Source organism: Crassostrea angulata, unplaced genomic scaffold (assembly GCF_025612915.1).
Source record: "Crassostrea angulata isolate pt1a10 unplaced genomic scaffold, ASM2561291v2 HiC_scaffold_295, whole genome shotgun sequence".
NCBI lineage: Eukaryota > Metazoa > Mollusca > Bivalvia > Ostreida > Ostreidae > Magallana > Magallana angulata.
Window position 1 is genome coordinate 3,833 of NW_026441848.1, and position 7,911 is coordinate 11,743.

At 34.3% G+C, this 7,911-nt stretch overlaps 1 pseudogene; it reads right to left on the reverse strand.

Annotated features, from left to right (window-relative positions):
- Positions 1-2,139: 2,139 nt before the first annotated feature.
- On the reverse strand, positions 2,140-4,587 carry LOC128170062 (uncharacterized; annotated as a pseudogene).
- Positions 4,588-7,911: the final 3,324 nt, after the last annotated feature.

The window sequence follows — 7,911 nt, forward strand, 5'->3', positions numbered from 1 at the left end:
AGATGCTCACTGCTCCTACGCACCTGATCCTACCCTTATCCTTATAGAGGTCCGTGTTGCTCTGCTATGAATTTGTATTTCGTTTTATGGATTTTTGAGATGGTTCACAGTTTGTTATTGTCATTTTTTTCATTGAAGGGCCAGCCATTTTATCTTGATATCAAACATATTTTGTTCAACAGGTGTTCAAGAATCGTTGATCGTTTTAGAGATATATGCACAACTCTGTTTTAGGGGCCGACCATTAATTTCCCTACCGGGGCCATTACCAAAAACAAAAATGGCTTAATTATGGTACTGTTTAGATGAACAGCTGTTCATTAAGCACTTGTTTTCTTCTATAATTAATAACAAATTATTCCTAAGTGAAAAGCTATCGTAAGAATACTCTGGAGTTATCTTTGCCTCTTATTTTAGGGGCCAGCCCCATTTTCTTGAAACCAAATGAAAGTCGTTGTAATCTAAACAACTTTCGCATTACATGTCTGGTAACACAGCACAGAGGAAACATAGTACTACATGTATGTTCAAATAATTTTAACTCGGTTACAAAGTCCAATAATAGTGTAATAATATAGTTATCGTTCCATGAAACATGCACACCGGATAACACAGTCTCAGACGGGAGAGGTTGTTCTACAGTCTGTGATCGTATAGCTTTAAGGTTTCAGGATGGCTGGAGAGTATGCTCTTCCTCAGTAATGGTGATTTGAGGACAGATCTCTTCTGACCATTCCGAATATTTATAATTAGAGGTGAATGTCCAAAGATGACAGAACATTCTATCATTATCATTACCCTAACGGTTGAGTTCCATGAAGTAGAATGTCAAATGACCATGTCAAAACTAATGATGTATATAGCACCAAATGACCATTTATGATCTCCACGGCATGGTCGAAATGTCCTTGGGTTGTCCTTGGTTGTTGGTACATCAGTCCACTACTCCCGCGTAAAATGTAAAGTCAGTGACAATATCCCTCGAGGCGTCGTAAACTGATATATAGGTAACGGTCTGTGTCCGTATGAATAAGCACGGCCCTGGTCGAGTGCCTGTGGGCTAGTGTGCTTCTATGTACATGGGTTAATTAATGTCCATGAAGACAAGTGTAAAATAGATACAAAATAAACAAGGATAATAATGACACAATTTGTTGTAGCTAATTGTGTTCAGTCTTAACAATATATTTAAACATTTAAAGCTAAGGCAGAAAATGTGCAAAACCTTCACAAACAAATTTGGTGCCAAATTTTGAGCTTGGTCGAGCTTCGACGCCTTGTGCATTTTTTAAAATATCAATTAAATAGCGTCACCTAAAGACATTCATCTACTGTCCCGGAAATGTCCACGTTTCTATCCAAATTACTTTTATTACTTTTTGAGAAGAACCTGGACAAGATGGTCCTGAAAAAGTCACTAAATCCTCAAAATCTCAAACAGGAAGTGACGTCATCAGATAAAAAATAATAATACCTAGTAAGTTTGATGCTCTCTAGTCCTGTAAATTTCAGATAAAAAATAATAATACCTAGTAAGTTTGATGCTCTCTAGTCCTGTAAATTTCAGGCAAATCAGTCAAGTAGTTTACGAGGAATAGCGTTCAAAAAAGGTCAGAAAAAAGGAAAAGGAATAATAATAAAGGAAAGACACAATAGAATAACAAGATATGTCTTCCGTTTGAAACATCAATAATAGAGAAAAAAACAAAGCAATAACAATAAGGTTTTCTGTTAGAAAAGCAAGACAACAATTTTAATCATTAAAGAAACAATAAGGTCCTCCGTTGGAAAAGGTATACTAAAAGTAGTACGGGAACAGTAAGGTATAACCTTGGAAATAGAAGATCTTATTAAGATCTAATTACTCGACTTTTTTTCCTTATAGCCACAAAAATTAGCATATTATAGAACCACACGATAAATTTTTCAAAATTATTACAATAATAAACTGATTTACATGTTGAATATAAATATTAACATTATTTTTAAACAAGCAAACGATGCAAAAAATAATAACAACATCAAAATCGTCACATGCATAATTGCGATGATCATGATTAGGTTTTTAGACACACAATACAGCAAAACATAACTCATTTAGCGTTTATTGATGACATATAATTGTAGTGTATCAGAGGTGGTTAACCTTTTACCCACACGGAAATTGTTTTTATCTTCTCTGTTTAATATTATTCGTCACTGTTCAGATGTATCCATCAGTTCTTCATAATCATACACGGACACATTAAATGCGTTGGTGATTTGCCCTATTTTACAAACAGCTGTCTTAGAAAAAAGGGAAGCAAATGCAATACCTAGAGGTTTTAAAGAATTTTCTTTTTCAATAACAAAGACTCCAGAACCAGAATCCCCTTTCTCAAAAAAGCGTGTCGTCTTGTCCTTCGGTTTGACAGAAAAGCAGTTTTCAAATTCATAATATCTTCCCCTTACCTCTGTAGAGTAAACACGGACATACAAACAATCACCGACTAATTTTCCAGTAGTGTCTCCAGATGTTCTCCCTCTTTTCTTAACCAACATACCTCCACCAAATACCAGATTATTTTCATCTGCCAGATGAATTTTCTCTAACAAAAACATATAATACATTAACATTATCTCATATGTATATGCTTCTATTTTTCGTTAAGGTATATTCGTTTTTTGCTATAATATATTCACAAGGTATGTTTATAGAATTTAAAAAAAATATGCATACCACCTAATTTCCGGTGATTTGTTTGAACAAATGCAGCATCAATCCCAGTTCCGTTTGGCCCGTAGTTTCCAAAGAATGATTCAATTACTCTACCTATGACGACATTAGCATTGTTATCGACATATGATGGGTGAACTATTGCATGGGACATGCTTGCAAGCGGATGCTTTGAAAAAAGAGATCTGCGTTCATAGAGCTCATCACAATCTTTAATTGCCACGTGTGCAGCTGTGAGAAAACCATTTTTACAACAACCTTGGGAATCATTTGATCTAACAAAAAATCCAACTGAACCAGCTGATTTAACAGATGGTATACCAATACTACAACCAATGTTCAAAGTTGGACAATCAGCACAGTGACCGAACATTACAAACTCTCGTCGAAAATCACATTTGTAATTTTCAATTTTCAAAGGTAGGGGGGGTTCCTTATATGGCAAGATGGACTCGTCTAAACAAAGCAATACAATGCGCGAATTCAACTTTCCATCGTTGTCCCACCTTACACTCCCTATCTCAATTCCAATAATGCTAGAGTGATTAGCAAAAACTTTTTCTGCATGCCTTTTGATTACTTCGTTCACTTTCCTACGAGTTTCATTGTCAATTTCTGGTGCGCTTTGTTCAAGTCTTTCTGTATTCTCCAAAATGTCCTCACATTCTTTGTCAACATCAACAAACTCGAAGGAAACTTCAGGATACTCTTTACGTAATTGAAGTTCGGCATTTCCTTTTCCATCACCAGTTAAGAAAACTTTTACAACTTGTTCCAGCGAGATATGTCAGTACTGACGGATTTGTTTTTAATATATTTTTGTTTTTAAAAACATCTCTTTTTTTCCATTCATTGACCACTGCCAATTAAAAGGAAATATTATAATAATTTAAAATATTGATGAAATAATAAAATCCTTTAAATCACATTCAATTTTTTCAACATATGTATATCTTGCTACAATATACATGTAAGTTCAAACTATAAAACATCAAAACAACTGTGTTTAAATCAGCTTTACTTACGTGTCTTTTGTTCAGTATGCCCTACGGAACATTTTAAATCATGAATTGTCCTTGATACTGCTAATAATTCATGTACAGTTTGGTGACAGATTTGTTCAACTTGAGGCCTGATCTTTATCATAATATCGTTCTTGTTCTTGTCAATTGTGTCATAGATTTGATCAGCAACTTTTCTTCGCCAGTCTCTTGAATTGACATCAACGGACCAAACAAATGTCACAACTAAGGTACCAACAGCCATAATGGTTCCAAGCAGTGGAAAAAAGAATTCAACAACAACAGCCCATACAGCAACAGTAATGGCTGCAAACAATTCGTCTGAAATTTCAAACTTTAAGTTTGAAAAATGTTGTTCTAATTTGGTTTTATTTTTGGATTTGATGTGATTTAAGATTCCCCTACATATCTCTGATCCTAAGGTTTTGGCTGTTTTTTCTAATGTTTGATCCACTAATTGCTCCTTTAGTCGTCTGACGGTAAACATTGAGCGACAACTGTAGCTCGCATTTTCAGTTGTTCCGACATTTCCCCCATTGTCTTTTAAAAATATACCATAGCACAACTGTCTAATTTCATCTTTTGATAACACTTTGTCGGTAGCTGCTTGTAAAATTATTCCAAGACTATCAATTGGAACACTCTCTAAGATTGAGTCGACAACGTTTCCAAGAGACTTGACTTGCTGATAAGCACAAAATTTTATCACATTATCAGCACTCTCAAGTGCGTGATGTAAGTAAATTGCTTCTTCTTCGAGGTACTTTTCATACTTCATGAAAACGGCCATCTTTGCATCAACTACATTAACAGATTTGCTGTAAATACAAATGACCTTTTTCAAATTTTTCGATGTTGGTCGAAAAAATGCGTTCTTGTTTGCAGCATCCTAGAACAAAAAGTATCATAATCAAATCGAATTCAACAAGAGCTCAGAGAAAGCTTCGCTCATCTGAGGAACAGTATTCATGAATGTGATTACACGGGCATATTAGTATCAAATTCAAATAGTTACAAAAACTCTTTTATTCATATATTACTAAGCCCTTTTTGTTGTTTTATTTTTTACACTAGTCTTATTTACCCCCCCCCCCTTTTTTTTTTATAGTCCGACATTTTTCCAACAAATGATAATCAAGCTTAAATCTGCACACTATATGCTTTCACGCAAGTTTTAGCTTTTTGTGGCTGAATGCTTTTCAAAATCATTTTCAAAATGATTTATCTACATCATTTGATGTAAACCTTTAACACCACCCTCCCTCCGTTGTTACATCACCATACCCCGGGGTCATGATTTAAACAAACATGAATCAAAACTACCTGGATTTTTCCACACAATTTGAGATTTTCTGGCTAAATGTTTTTTGAGAAGAAAATATGTTAAATTATTTCTACAGATTTCTATTCGAAGCTTCCCCCCCCCCCCCACCCTCACGAATTGCGGCCCTCCCTACAGCCGGGGACAATGACCTTAATAGACTTGAATCTTTACTCCCTGAGGAGGCTTCTATTTAAATTATAGAATTTCTTGCCAAATAAAAAAAAAAAAGATTTTAAACAATTTTGTCTATAAATTCATCTGTAGATTTGTATACACCCATTGAGGCAGAACTCTACCCTCGGGACCATAATTTAAACAACATTGAATCTACACTGCCTGGGGATGCTTTTACACAAATTTGGGCATTTCTTGTGTAAAAGTTTTTGAGAAGATTATAAAAGATTTTTTTCAATATATTCCTATGTAAAATTTCTTGACCCCTAAGTGATCTTACCATATTGCACAGTGACCATGATTTGAACCAATTTGAATCTACATTACATGAGAATGCTTTAACCAAATTTTAACTTTTTTGAGCAAATGATTTTAAAGTTGATTTTTAGAAATTTTCTCTACTAATTAAAATTTACTCCTATGTAAAATTTTATCCCTCCCATCCCCCCCCCTTATGGCCCCACCTAACCCCCGGGGACCATGACCAGAGTAAACTTAAGTCTTCACTCCCTGAGTCTTGTCTAAATGTTTTTTAGAAAAAGATTTGTATAAAGTTTTTCTATACATGTCTTTAAAAAAATGTGATACTCCCACTCTACCCCCGGGGGACAATGTTTTGAACATACTTGAATCTATACTACATGAGGATGGGTCTACACATATTTGATTATTTCTGGCCTAACATTTTTAGTAGAAGATTATAAAGTCTCTATATTTTTTTCAGGTAAAACTTGATCCCCCCGCCCTATCCCTCAGAAACCATGATTTGAAGAAAATTAAATCGATTCTTCCTGAGGATGCTTCTACAGAATTTGAGATTTTCGGGCCTTATAAATTTTGAGAATAAGATTTTCATAAAACTTTTTGCTATACATTCCTATATAAAACTTGATTTCCGATCGTGGCCTCACCCTACCCCTCGGGAACATGATTTGAGCAGATATGAATATACACTCCCGGCGAATGCTTCCACGCAAATTTGAGCTTTTCCTGCCAAATTATTTTTGGAAAAAACATTTTTGAAAAAATACCGAAAGTTTTTACTACATGTACATTTAAAGTGTCTCCCTTTACAGAGGACATGCCCTTTTATTTGAATAAACTTTAATCTCCTTTTTCAAGTGATGCTTTGTGCCAAGTAAGATTAAAATTTGCCCGGTAATTCCGAGGAAAGATGGTGACAATGTGAAAAATTTACAATATAAATCAACGGACAAATCTTTATCAGAAAAGCCTTTGACTCAGTAATATGTAAAGTAATACATGTTACTACCGTTTTTTCTTGATGTACCTTTTCATTAACTTTGAGCGTGCCTTCTGAACAAATAACTTCAACTTTAAAAACGTGAACTGATCTTTCCGTTGGATAGTCTTCTTGACTGGATATATTTTTTGGTACGACAACTGCTCTTTTGGAAAGTAGATTAATTTTATTTATGATTGCATTGCAATTTATAGCTGAAAGTAGAACTCCAGTAAATGAGGGATGTCTTTGGTCCTCTTCAACAGTTATTCTAAATGACTCAATCGCCATCTTGAGCTCTGGTGAGGTAATGGCAGGCAATGTCCATTCGTTTTCTCTTTCCATGTTCTCTAAGAAAAAAAAACAAAATGAGATACTGAAATAAAATAACTGTTTTTTACACACTAAAATCCTGAATAATGTTATATTTTTAATTTAAGAATGTTATTCATCAATACAAAAAAGTAGTAGCCAAAAAAAAAAAAAAAAAAAAAAAAAAAAAAAAAACCAAGAGATGTTTGTGAAACACTTATGCCCCCTCCTTGGGTAACATCCGCAAGAAAATGAAAGTAAACTACAAATAACTGGAATGTTTCTAAGTCCAAGAGGTATAACTCTGTCGAAAATTGCTCTATCATACCCAAAATCAAACTTGACCTAGATATAATGTAGATAAATCTGTATATCAAATTCCATATAATAATGTGAACCCTCTGCAAAAAATGAGCGAACACTCCAAATAACTGGAATTGTTCTATGTCCAAGAGCAATAACTAAGTCGAAAATTGCTCGATCGTACCCAATATCAAACTTGACCTAGATATTATCATGATTAACTTGTATACAATTTTTTTTTTCAATATGTTCATTCAGTGCCAAAAAAAAATGAGGGGAAAATGCAAATAACTGAAATATTGGAAGTCCAAGGGTCATAACTCTGTCAAAAATTGCTTGATCGTACCTTTTATCAAACTTGACCTAGATATTATCATGATAAACATGTATACCAAATTTCATTTCGATATGTTCATCCTCTGCGAAGAAAATGAGCGGAAACTGCAACAATCTGGAATTTTTCTACGTCCAAGGGCCATAACTCTGTCGAAAATTGCTCGATTGTACCCAATATGGAACTTGAACTAGACATTATCATGATAAACCTTTATACCAAAGAACAAGGGACGGTAATGGCCGAAATCGGCCGAGAAATTCAACGGTTTTTTTAACTTAGGTATTTTATATGTGCAAGAACTAGGATCAAAGCTAATGTCGGCGTGGCTGAAAATGACGTAATAAGTAATCGTGACGTCACAAAACAACGCAATCACCGGCTGCTAAGCGAAATGTCGTTTATTTTAACGTAATATCGATATATTTTGATTAAATCTACCATTTTCACATACATTAACCGCTTTTATATTTTTAATGTAAT